A 14,499-nucleotide genomic window follows, 5' to 3' on the forward strand; every position below is an offset into this window, starting at 1 on the left:
ACGTCATGCCACAGCATATCAATAGGATTAAAGGGAATCTGTCACCAATTTTATGGCATAGCAGCTACAAATATCGCCTTATTAAGCGTCTGCTATGCATTCCCTACATCCTTGTATACTCACAAAAACGTTTTTTAATGTGTCCTGTGCTGTATGTTAATTTATCAGTCCGGTCCAATGGGCGTGGTTTCGGGTCTCTACATCACGCCCATCGGCTGTTGGTCGCTGTCCTACTTCACAGATAAAGCCTCTTGCCCCGTGCAACATCTTGCGCCTGCTGGGAAATATAGCCTTTTGCGCCTGTGCAGTAGGCTTTGCCCAATTGCGGGCAAAGCCGAAAAACATCAGTGTGCATGCGCCGACACATACTTCTAGCTCATGTACTGGAACTACGTTAGCCAGCGCATGCGCACTTATTTTTTTCTGCTTTGCCCGCAGTTGGGCAAAGCTTACTGTGCAGGCGCAAAAGGCTATCATTTCTGAGCAGGCGCGAGATTTTGCACGGGGCAAGAGGCATTATTTATGATGTATGACGGCGACCAACAGCCGATGGGTGTGATGTAGAGACCCCAAACCACGCCCATCGGACCAAACTGAGAAATTAACATACAGTGCAGGACACATTAACCCCTTCACCCCCAAGGGTGGTTTGCACGTTAATGACCGGGCCAATTTTTACAATTCTGACCACTGTCCCTTTATGAGGCTATAACTCTGGAACGCTTTGACGGATCTTGGCGATTCTGACATTGTTTTCTCGTGACATATTGTACTTCATGTTAGTGGTAAAATTTATTCGATATAACTTGCGTTTATTTGTGAAAAAAATGGAAATTTGGCGAAAATTTTGCAATTTTCCAACTTTGAATTTTTATGCCCTTAAATCACAGACATATGTCACGCAAAATACTTAATAAGTAACATTTCCCACATGTCTACTTTACATCAGTACAATTTTGGAACCAAATTTTTTTTTTGTGACGGAGTTATAAGGGTTAAAAGTTGACCAGCAATTTCTCATTTTTACAACACCATTTTTTTTTAGGGACCACATCTCATTTGAAGTCATTTTGAGGGGTCTATATGATAGAAAATACTCAAGTGTGACACCATTCTAAAAACTGCACCCCTCAAGGTGCTCAAAACCACATTCAAGAAGTTTATTAACCCTTCAGGTGTTTCACAGGAATTTTTGGAATGTTTAAATAAAAATGAACATTTAACTTTTTTTCACACAAAATTTATTTCAGCTCCAATTTGTTTTATTTTACCAAGGGTAACAGGAGAAAATGGACCCCCACAGTTGTTGTACAATTTGTCCTGAGTACGCTGATACCCCATATGTGGGGGTAAACCACTGTTTGGGCGTATGGCAGAGCTCGGAAGGAAAGGAGCGCCATTTGACTTTTCAATGCAAAATTGACTGGAATTGAGATGGGACGCCATGTTGCGTTTGGAGAGCCCCTGATGTGCCTAAACACTGAAACCCCCTACAAGTGACACCATTTTGGAAAGTAGACCCCCTAAGGAACTTATCTTGATGTGTGGTGAGCACTTTGACCCACCAAGTGCTTCACAGAAGTTTATAATGCAGAGCCGTAAAAATAAAAAATCATATTTTTTCACAAAAATGATCTTTTCGCCCCCAATTTTTTATTTTCCCAAGGGTAAGAGAAGAAATTGGACCCCAAAAAATGTTGTGCAATTTGTCCTGAGTACGATGATACCCCATATGTGGGTGTAAACCATTGTTTGGGCGCATGGCAGAGCTTGGAAGGGAAGGAGCGCCATTTGACTTTTCAATGCAAAATTGACTGGAATTGAGATGGGACGCCATGTTGCGTTTGGAGAGCCCCTGATGTGCCTAAACACTGAAACCCCCTACAAGTGACACCATTTTGGAAAGTAGACCCCCTAAGGAACTTATCTTGATGTGTGGTGAGCACTTTGACCCACCAAGTGCTTCACAGAAGTTTATAATGCAGAGCCGTAAAAATAAAAAATCATATTTTTTCACAAAAATGATCTTTTCGCCCCCAATTTTTTATTTTCCCAAGGGTAAGAGAAGAAATTGGACCCCAAAAAATGTTGTGCAATTTGTCCTGAGTACGATGATACCCCATATGTGGGTGTAAACCATTGTTTGGGCGCATGGCAGAGCTTGGAAGGGAAGGAGCGCCATTTGACTTTTCAATGCAAAATTGACTGGAATTGAGATGGGACGCCATGTTGCGTTTGGAGAGCCCCTGATGTGCCTAAACATTGAAACTCCCTACAAGTGACACCATTTTGGAAAGTAGACCCCCTAAGGAACTTATCTAGATGTGTGGTGAGCACTTTGACCCACCAAGTGCTTCACAGAAGTTTATAATGCAGAGCCGTAAAAATAAAAAATCATATTTTTTCACAAAAATGATCTTTTCGCCCCCAATTTTTTATTTTCCCAAGGGTAAGAGAAGAAATTGGACCCCAAAAAATGTTGGCCAATTTGTCCTGAGTACGATGATACCCCATATGTGGGTGTAAACCATTGTTTGGGCGCATGGCAGAGCTTGGAAGGGAAGGAGCGCCATTTGACTTTTCAATGCAAAATTGACTGGAATTGAGATGGGACGCCATGTTGCGTTTGGAGAGCCCCTGATGTGCCTAAACATTGAAACTCCCTACAAGTGACACCATTTTGGAAAGTAGACCCCCTAAGGAACTTATCTAGATGTGTGGTGAGCACTTTGACCCACCAAGTGCTTCACAGAAGTTTATAATGCAGAGCCGTAAAAATAAAAAATCATATTTTTTCACAAAAATGATCTTTTTGCCCCCAATTTTTTATTTTCCCAAGGGTAAGAGAAGAAATTGGACCCCAAAAAATGTTGGCCAATTTGTCCTGAGTACGCTGATACCCCATATGTGGGTGTAAACCATTGTTTGGGCGCATGGCAGAGCTTGGAAGGGAAGGAGCGCCATTTGACTTTTCAATGCAAAATTGACTGGAATTGAGATGGGACGCCATGTTGCGTTTGGAGAGCCCCTGATGTGCCTAAACATTGAAACTCCCTACAAGTGACACCATTTTGGAAAGTAGACCCCCTAAGGATCTTATCTAGATGTGTTTTGAGAGCTTTGAACCCCCAAGTGTTTCACTACAGATTATAACGCAGAGCCGTGAAAATAATTTTTATTTTTTTTCTCAAAAATGATTTTTTAGCACCCAGCTTTGTATTTTTACAAGGGTAACAGAATAAATTGGACCCCAAAATTTGTTTTCCAATTTGTCCTGAGTACGCTGATACCCCATATGTGGGGGGGAACCACTGTTTGGGCGCATGACAGAGCTCGGAAGGGAAGGAGCGCCATTTGGAATGCAGACTTAAATGGATTGGTCAGCAGCCGTCACGTTGCATTTGCAGAGCCCCTGATGTACCCAAACAGTACAAACCCCCCACAAGTGACCCCATATTGGAAACTAGACCTCCCAAGGAACTTATCTAGATGTGTTTTGAGAACTTTGAACCCCCAAGTGTTTCACTAAAGTTTATAGCGCAAAGCCGTGAAAATAAAAATTCTTTTTTTTTTTTCACAAAAATGATTTTTTAGCCCCCAGTTTTGTATTTTCACAAGGGTAACAGGATAAATTAGACCCCAAAAGTTGTTGTCCAATTTGTCCTGAGTACGCTGATACCCCATATGTGGGGGGGAACCACTGTTTGGGTGCATGACAGAGCTCGGAAGGGAAGGAGCGCCATTTGGAATGCAGACTTAAATGGATTGGTCAGCAGCCGTCACGTTGCATTTGCAGAGCCCCTGATGTACCCAAACAGTACAAACCCCCCACAAGTGACCCCATATTGGAAACTAGACCTCCCAAGGAACTTATCTAGATGTGTTGTGAGAACTTTGAACCCCCAAGTGTTTCACTACAGTTTATAACGCAGAGCCGTGAAAATAAAACATCTTTTTTTTTCCCACAAAAATGATTTTTAGCCCCCCAAATTTTTATTTTCCTAAGGATAACAAGAGAACTTGGACCCCAGAAGTTGTTGTTCAATTTGTCCCGAGTACGCTGATAATACATATGTTGGGGTAAACCCCTTTTTGGGCGCACGGGAGAGCTCGGAAGGGAAGGAGCACTGTTTTACTTTTTCAACGCAGAATTGGCTGGAATTGAGATTGGACGCCATGTCGCGCTTGGAGAGCCCCTGATGTGCCTGGACAGTGGAAACTCCCCAATTCTACCTGAAACCCTAACCCAAACACACCCCTAACCCTAATCCCAACGGTAACCCTAACCACACCCCTAGCCCTGACACACCCATAATTCTAATCCCAACCCTAATCCAAACGTAAATGTAATCCAAACCCTAACCCTAACTTTACCTCCAACCCTAGCCCTAACCCTACCCCTACCCCTAACCCTAAACGTGACTGAAATACGTGGCACTGAAATACGTGGCACTGAAATACGTGGCACTGAAATATGTGATACGTGGCACTGAAATACGTGGCACTGAAATACGTGGCACTGAAATACGTGGCACTGAAATATGTGATACGTGGCACTTAAATACGTGGCACTGAAATACGTGGCACTGAAATACGTGGCACTTAAATACGTGGCACTGAAATACGTGGTACTAAAATATGTGGCACTGAAATACGTGATACGTGGCACTGAAATATGTGGCACTGAAACACGTGGCACTGAAATACGTGATACGTGGCACTGAAATACGTGGCACTGAAATACGTGGCACTGAAATACGTGGCACTGAAATACGTGGCACTATGACTGTCAGAAAATATTCATTAAACGGTTAGGGGTGAGGTTAGGGGTAGAGTTAGGGTTAGGGTTTGGATCCCTTTATCACCTTGATGGTGGTGGTGGGTGGCTTTTCAGTGTGTTTTCTGTTTTTTTTCGATAAAAATGCAAACAAACGCATGTGCTTAAAAACGCAAGAAAATACTGCAGGTTGTATTTCTGAAAATGAACGCATGCAGAAAAAAACCGCATGCGTTTGAAAACGCGACCAAACGCGTACAAAAAAAACGCATGCGTTTTCAATGTTAAATATAGGGACAAAACGCATGCGTTTTTTTGTGCAAAAAACGCTGCAGAGAAAAACGCAAGTGTGAAACCAGCGACGCTTTTTATAGCAAAAAAGTTTTTGCGTCTCCACATTTTGAGACCTATAATTTTTCCACATTTTGCTCCACAGAGTCATGTGAGGTCTTGTTTTTTGCGGGACGAGTTGACGTTTTTATTGGTAACATTTTCGGACACGTGACCGTTTTTGATCGCTTTTTATTCCGATTTTTGTGAGGCAGAATGACCAAAAACCTGCTATTCATGAATTTCTTTTGGGAGAGGCGTTTATACCGTTCCGCGTTTGGTAAAATTGATAAAGCAGTTTTATTCGTCGGGTCAGTACGATTACAGCGATATCTCATTTATATCATTTTTTTATGTTTTGGCGCTTTTATACGATAAAAACTAAAATATAGAAAAAATAATTATTTTGGTATCGCTTTATTCTCAGGACTATAACTTTTTTATTTTTTTGCTGATGATGCTGTATGGCGGCTTGTTTTTTGCGGGACAAGATGACGTTTTCAGCGGTACCATGGATATTTATATCAGTCTTTTTGATCGTGTGTTATTCCACTTTTTGTTCGGCGGTATGGTAATAAAGCGTTGTTTTTTGCCTCGTTTTTTTTTTTTTTTTCTTACGGTGTTTACTGAAGGGGTTAACTAGTGGGGCAGTTTTATAGGTTGGGTCGTTACGGACGCGGCGATACTAAATATGTGTACTTTTATTGTTTTGTTTTTTTTATTTAGATAAAGAAATGTATTTATGGGAATAATATATTTTTTTTTATTATTATTTATTTAGGAATTTTTATTTTTTTTTTTTTACACATGTGGAAAAATTTTTTTTTTTACTTTTTTACTTTGTCCCAGGGGGGGACATCACAGATCATTGATCTGGCAGTGTGCACAGCACTCTGCCAGATCGACGATCTGCTGTGCAGGGCTGCAGGCTTACCAAGCGTCTGCCCTGAGCAGACACTCGGTAAGCCACCTCCCTCCCTGCAGGACCCGGATGCTGCGGCCATCTTGGATCCGGGACCTGCGGCGAGGAGGGAGGTAGGAGACCCTCAGAGCAACGCGATCACATCGCGTTGCTCCGGGGGTCTCAGGGAAGCCCGCAGGGAGCCCCCTCCCTGCGCGATGCTTCCCTATACCGCCGGTACACTGCGATCATGTTTGATCGCGGTGTGCCGGGGGTTAATGTGCCGGGGGCGGTCCGTGACCGCTCCTGGCACATAGTGCCGGATGTCAGCTGCGATTTGCAGCTGACACCCGGCCGCGATCGGCCGCGCTCCCCCGTGAGCGCCGCTGATCGGTGATGACGTCTTATCCCGTCGGCGGTCATACGGGCCCACCCCACCTCGACGGGATAGTACGTCTGATGTCAGGAAGGGGTTAAAAAACGGTTTTGTGAGTATACAAGGGGAGTCAGGGGGTTCTATAAAGATTTAGGGAATTCATAGCAGACGCTTAATAAAGCACTATTTTTAGCTGCTATGCCATAAAACTGGTGACAGATTCCCTTTAAGGTCAGGACTTTGACTAGGCCACTCCAAAAGTCTTAATTTTGCTTCTCTTACTTGCTGGCGTGTTTTGGTTCATTGTCCTGCATAACCCAAGTTTGCTTCAGCTCAAGGTCACATTCTCCTTCAAGATTTTTTGGTAGAGAGCAGAATTCATGGTTCCATTTACCACAGCAAATCTTCCAGGTGATGAAACAGCAAAATAGCCCCAGACATCACACTACCACCACATTTTATTTTTGGTATGATGTTCCTTTTCTGAAATGCTGTGTTACTTCTACGCCAGATGTAATGGGACATACACCTTCCAAAAAGTTCAACTTTTGTCTAGTCAGTCCACAGACCATTCTTCCAAATGTCTTGGGGATCATCAAGATGTTTTCTGGAAAAACTGAGACAAGCCTTTATGTTCTTATTTCTCAGCAGTGGTTTTCATCTTGGAGCTCTGCCATGCAGGCCATCTATGCCCAGTCTCTTTCTTATGGTGGAGTCATGAACACTGACCTTAACTGAGGCAAGTGAGGTCTGCAGGTTTTTGGATGTTGTTGTGGGGTCTTTTTTGACCTCTTGGATGAGTCATCACTGCACTTTTGGAGTAATTTTGGTCAGACAGCAACTCCTGGGAAGGTTCACCACTGTTCCATGTTTTGCCATTTGTGGATAATGGCTCTCACTGTGGTTCGCTGGAGTCCCAAAGCTTTAGAAATGGCTTTAAAACTTTTCCAGACTGATAGATCTTAATTGCTTTGTTTCTCATTTGTTCCATTTCTTTGGATTGCGGCATGATGGCTAGCTTTTGAGGATCTTTTGGTCTACTTCACTTTGTCAGGCAAGTCCTATTTAAGTGATTTCATGATTGAGATCTGGTGGCAGTAATCAGGCCTGGGTATGGCTAAGGAATTTAAATTCAGCTTCCCAAAAATGTGATAAACCACAGTTATGTTTAAAGGGGGACGGGAGCAATAACTTTTTCACACAGGGCCCTGTAGGTTTGGATTTCTTTTTCCCTCAATAAAGACCCTCATTTAAAAACTACATTTTGTGTTTACTTGTGTTATCTTTGTCTAATATTTACATATGTTTGGTGATTTGACACATTTATGTGTGATAAACATGCAAAAGAATAGGAAATCAGGAAGGGGGCAAACACTTTTTCACACAACTGCAAGTAATGTTTTACTAAGGACAAAAGTGGTCACACTAACCTTGCAAAGGCATTCAACATGTGATTGTAGACTTTTGAATCCTCATATTGTGCAGACTGCGAGCATTCTCCAGCACCAGGAGCAAGCAGTCATGTGACCGCAAGTATACGACTTGCATACACGTGTTCTTGCTCAATCCACTTGTTTTGAGTGAGGCCAGGCACGTTAAGTTGGAATTTGCAGAAACCCTCATAGCGTGCAGTGCGCGGACTGTGAGGATACAAAAGGTTGCAGTCACAGTGCAAAAAAGAATAATAAAAACAATCTTTAAAATGCTAGTTTTTATTCATTTTGCCACTGAAATGATGTCCAATTTGCCCTTTCTTCTGTTTTTTTGTGTTGTTTCAATACACACAAAGGAAATACACATGTAAACATGTAAATATAATAATTTTCTAGGAGACTTCATTTTCTGAAACAATTTCAAAGGTGGCAACACTTTAGTCCATGACTGTTTAATTTGGGCACTAAAATGGCATAATTGCAATTTTCAGTCTTCAACAACCACTATGCACAAATTTTGATAAAAGCAATAAGGTCAAAATAGTCACCACACTCATAGGGTATGTGTCCATGTTCAGGATTGCATCAGGATTTGGTCAGGATTTTTCATCAGTATTTGTAAGCCAAAACCAGGAGTGGGTGATAAATGCAAAAGTGGAGCATATGTTTCTATTATACTTTTCCTGTAATTGTTCCACTCCTGGTTTTGGCTTACAAATACTGATGAAAAATCCTGACCAAATCCTGATGCAATCCTGAACGTGGACACATACCCATAGATGATTTTTCCCTGAGTGTAACTTGCAAAATTCTGTCACTTTTTGGGGATTTCTGCTGTTTTGATAATTTTTGGCTCTGAACATGACATCCAGAAATTGCTCCAGGAACTCTGGACCCAAAAGCCAAATGGCGCTCCTCTTCTGAGCCCTGCTGTGTGCCCAAACAAAAGTGTCTGACCACATATGTGATATTGCCTCGATAATGGTTAAAAAACAATAATCAAGGCACACACCCTGAGAGGCTATTTTTTTTTTAAAAGGCCATTGTTGGGGTTGTTGACCATGTGGGTGTTGTGTCACCTGTCCAAATATTGAATATGCCTCCTCTTTTTTCAGATTTGGCAGGTGAAAAGACGTATAAGATCACTCATCCTATATTCTATCCAACTGTGGGTGTAATATACAGTGCAATTTAATATCAGGAAACATGTATTGGGTATCCGTACTGGCTAGCCAGTGACACAATTGGTATAACAGAATAAACGACTCTACCAAGCCAATTCCTAATACAGTTATATGAAAAAGTTTGGGCACCCCTATTAATCTTAAGCTTAATGTTTTATAAAAAAAATTTTTTTGCAACAGCTATTTCAGTTTTATATATCTAATAACTGTTGGACACAGTAATGTTTCTGCCTTGAAATGAGGTTTATTGTACTAACAGAAAATGTGCAATCTGCATTCAAACAAAATTTGACAGGTGCATAAGTATGGGCACCTCACCAGAAAAGTGACATTAATATTTAGTAGATCCTCCTTTTGCAAAAATAACAGCCTCTAGTCGCTTCCTGTAGCTTTTAATGAGTTCCTGGATCCTGGATGAAGGTATTTTTGACCATTCCTCTTTACAAAACAATTCCAGTTCAGTTAAGTTTGATGGTCGCCGAGCATGGACAGCCCTCTTCAAATGATCTTCAAATGATATTCAGGTCTGGGGACTGGGATGGCCATTCCAGAACAGTGTAATTGTTCCTCTGCATGAGTGCCTGAGTATATTTGGAGCGGTGTTTTTGATCACTGTCTTGCTGAAAGATCCATCCCCTGCGTAACTTCAACTTTGTCACTGATTCATGAACATTATTGTCAAGAATCTGCTGATACTGAGGGGAATCCATGCATCCCACAACTTTAACAAGATTCCCGGTGCCGACATTGGCCACACAGCCCCAAAGCATGATGGAACCTCCACCAAATTTCACTGTGGGTAGCAAGTGTTTTTCTTGGAATGCTGTGTTTTTTTGCCGCCATGCATAATGCCTTTTTGTATGAAAAAAACAACTCAATCTTGGTTTCATCAGTCCACAGGACCTTCTTCCAAAAAGAAATTGGCTTCACCAAATGTGCTTTTGCATACCTCAGCCGACTCTGTTTGTGGCGTGCTTGCAGAGACGGCTTCTTTCGCATCACTCTCCCATACAGCTTCTCCTTGTGCAAAGTGCGTTGTATAGTTGACCGATGCACAGTGACACCATCTGCAGCAAGTTGATGCTGCAGCTCTCTGGAGGTGGTCTGAGGATTGTCCTTGACTGATCTCACCATTCTTCTTCTCTGCCTTTCTGATGTTTTTCTTGGCCTGCCACTTCTGGCCTTAACAAGAACTGTACCTGTGTTCTTCCATTTCCTTACTATGTTCCTCACAGTGGAAATTGACAGGTTAAATCTCTTAGACCGCTTTTTGTATCCTTCCCCTGAACAACTATGTTGAATAATCTTTGTTTTCAGATCATTTGACAGTTGTTTTGAGGAGCCCATGATGCCACTCTTCAAAGGAGATTCAAACAGGAGAACAACTTGCAAGTGGCCACTTTAAGTAGCTTTTCTCATGATTGCATACACCTGGCTATGAAGTTCAAAGCTCAATGAGGTTACAAAACCAAAAAAAGTGCTTTAGTAAGTCAGTAAAAAGTAGGTAGGAGTATTTAAAACAAGAAAATGATAAGGGTGCCCATACTTATGCACCTGTCAAATTTTGTTTGAATGCAGATTGCACATTTTCTGTTAGTACAATAAACCTCACTTCAAGGCAGAAACATTACTGTGTCCAACAGTTATTAGATATATGAAACTGAAATAGCTGTTGCAAAAAAAAACAATTTTTATAAAACATTAAGCTTAAGATTAATAGGGGTGCCCAAACTTTTTCATATAACTGTATATCATGATTTGATGAACAGTGGTCCCCACACCCCATCCTGCCCCAGCTTCTACAATTTCGGTAGAGCTGGAAGAAACTGGTGTAAGACTCCAGAAGTTGCAAAATTTATAAGGAAGCTCCGAGTTGCACCAAAATTTTGTGTCTTTTCATAGCTTTTACCCCAAAATTCTGCCATGAAAGCTTTGATGCATTGGGCACATCTGTAGCTGGGCAGATCTCCCTCACAAATACTATGCAATAGATTTCTATACACTAAGCATATTACATTTACAATGCTTATCACAGTCTATTTTACCCTATAGTATCTACATTATGTCTTAAATCTTAACCTATGTCTTACCCTATACATTACCATATCACAATACAAGGTGTTTCACATTATACTATGTGTGGGCACTGTGGGAGCATCGCTGTATTGAGTGAGCTATGGGGACCATTAAAGGGGAACCATACTGTATGGGAACACTAATGGGCTTTACTAGGAGCAATATTTCTGTGTGGGTGCATATATAGGACTGGGTGAGTTTAGGGTACATGCTTAGAGTAAAATAAAAATTGTAGCAGTAAATGTCCTTCTTTCTGATTTTTCAAAGTTGGCAGGTAAGATATTGTAGAGTAGTATACCTTGATGTATGAGATTATACAATACATAGCAAATGTCCACAATGACTGGCTAATAGAGTTCAACACTGGTACGCAGGAGGGAAATTATTACTGAAGCTAACACTTTGAGGGGCATTGTTACTGGAGCCACAAATTGGCGGGTAGCAGCAGGATGGAGAATTTCTGTAGGTTGGCAATCTGGAAATGTGAGATGTAGATAGGAGTCGTCAAGAAATCCCCATGGAGGTTTGGACCAGATGGAAAAAGGCAGTAAAAGTGACGTTCCATCTGTAACTGCCCTAAAATTTGCTAAGCTGTTATTTACCACAATATGGTCACTTTATGGTGGAAATACTGGCCTTTTATAGTGCTTTTTACATCGTTTGCAGAGGTGTAAAGTGGCATTATTTACACTATAATCTGTAATGGTAGTGTTCATGATGTGGCGGTATTCATTTAGCCTAGTAGAGTGGTTTTATTGGGAACATTGGGCCTTGTGCAGTGTTATGTAGAATTAGAACCCTAATTCCAAAAAAGTTGTGACTGTGTAAAGAAAACAAGAATCCAAAGATTTGGAAACCTCTTATAGCCATATTTTATTCACAACAGAACACAGATCAGAAGGTGAGCGATAGACATTTTTCTATTTCATTTGAAAAAATTAATTAATTTAGAAATCGATGGTGGTGACGCATCTCCAAAAAAGTTGGGTTAGGGTTAACAGAAGGCTGGAAAAATAAGTGGTACTAATGACAAACATCCTGAAGGTCAATTTTCAAGTAGTCACTTGGCTGTGTGTAAAAAGATCCAACATATCAGCCGAAGAGACCTTAACCCCTTCATGACCTTGGGATTTTCCGTTTTTCCATGTTCGTTTTTCGCTCCCCTCCTTCCCAGAGCCATAACTTTCTTATTTTTCCGTCAATATGGCGATGTGAGGGCTTATTTTTTGTGGGACGAGAATTACTTTTGAACGACATCATTGGTTTTAGCATGTCGTGTACTAGAAAACGGGAAAAAAATTCCAAGTGCGGTGAAATTGCAAACAAAGTGCAATCCCACACTTGTTTTTTGTTTGGCTTTTTTGCTAGGTTCACTAAATGCTAAAACTGACCTGCATTATGATTCTCCAGGTCATTACGAGTTCATAGACACCTAACATGACTAGGTTATTTTTTATCTAAGTGGTGAAAAAAAATTCAAAACTTTGCTAAAAAATAAATAAAAAAAAATTGTGCCATTTTCCGATATCCATAGCGTCTCCATTTTTCGTGATCTGGGGTCGGGTGAGGGCTTATTTTTTGCGTGCCGAGCTGGCGTTTTTAATGATACCATTTCGGTGCAGATACGTTCTTTTGATCACCCGTTATTGCATTTTAATGCAATGTCGCGGCGACCAAAAAAACCGTAATTCTGGCGTTTCGAATTTTTTTCTCGGAACGCTGTTTAGCAATCAGGTTAATGCTTTTTTTTATTGAAAGATGGGGCGATTCTGAACGTGGCGATACCAAATATGTGTAGGTTTGATTTTTTTTTTTATTGATTTATTTTGAATGGGGCAAAAGGGGGGTGATTTAAACATTTTTTTTAATTTTTTCACATTTTTTTTTTTACTTTTTTTTTTACTTTTGCCATGCTTCAATAGCCTCCATGGGAGGCTAGAAGCTGGCACAACGCGATCGGCTCTGCTACATAGCAGCGATCATCAGATCGCTGCTATGCAGCAGAACTGCAGGTGTGCTATGAGCACCGACCACAGGGTGGCGCTCACAGCTAGCCGAGATCAGTAATCATAGAGGTCTCAAGGACCTCTATGGTTACTATTGTGACGCATCGCCGACCTCCGATCATGTGACGGGGGTCGGCGATGCGATCATTTCCGGCCGCTCAGCCGGAAGCGCCGCTGTCATCGTTTGACAGCGGCATTTAACTAGTTAATAGCGGCAGGTGAATCGCGATTTCACCCGCCGCTATTGCGGGCACATGTCAGCTGTTCAAAACAGCTGACATGTCCCGGCTTTGATGCGGGCTCATCGCCGGAGCCCTGCATCAAAGCGCGGTATCTGACCTCGGACGTACTATATCCTGTCCGAGGTCAGAAAGAGGTTAAAAGTAACCTGTCATCCCCCCCCCCCCCCCCCAGGCATTTTTAACTAAAAGAGCCACTTTGTGCAGCAGTAATGCTGCATTCCGTCAAGGTGGCTCTTTTAGTTCGGGTCCCTCCCAACGCTGAAATAATCGTTTTTAGAATTTGCCCCTCATACCTGCAGTTTGTCAGGGGGGCATGTCTTTTTCCCCCTGACACAAACGCCTCCCAGCCATCACTCAGCCTCTGTGCGCCGCCTCCATTTCCTTCCTGAACGTCCCCGGCGCCTGCACTGTAAGGAAATACGCTCTTATAGTTAAAAACGCCTGGGGGGGGGGGGGTGACAGGTTCCCTTTAAACTCGAAGGTCACATTTCACATCACATAGCAAATACAGACTATGGATTGGGATCCAGAATCAAGTAAAATCAAATGTTTATTAATCATTCAGTAATAACATTAAAATATAAAAAACACTAGGTGCCTCACGTCAACTGGAGAACACAGCAACACGTATAAATTACAAATACAAAAAGTGTACTAGACACAATGCATACATTTATATTGGTTTTCATGTGAGGTTACTGTACATGTATAATTTACACATTTTTTTCTTCTCGTAAGGTTCGGATAAGTGTGGGAAAGTACATGCAGCAAGTTAAGAAGGTGCTTGGTGCATCTTACATGGAGAAGCATTTCACTTATAAAGTGCATAGTGCTTAATGATGTATGTCTATTGGATATAACACATATTCAGTAGAGAAATCCAGTGTTAAATGAATGAAAAAGGATATGGTCCAAGAAGATTACCTACATGAAGGCCAAGGGAGATGTGAATGCTGGCTGTGTCCCTCACCCCGTTGCGTGTTTCGCCTGACTTCTTCTGAGGGCATTGAATTTAACACTGGATTTCTCTACTGAATATGTGTTATATCCAATAGACATACATCATTAAGCACTATGCACTTTATAAGTGAAATGCTTCTCCATGTAAGATGCACCAAGCACCTTCTTAACTTGCTGCATGTACTTTCCCACACTTATCCGAACCTTACGAGAA

The sequence above is a fragment of the Ranitomeya variabilis genome, chromosome 2, assembly GCF_051348905.1.
Source record: "Ranitomeya variabilis isolate aRanVar5 chromosome 2, aRanVar5.hap1, whole genome shotgun sequence".
Lineage (NCBI taxonomy): Eukaryota > Metazoa > Chordata > Amphibia > Anura > Dendrobatidae > Ranitomeya > Ranitomeya variabilis.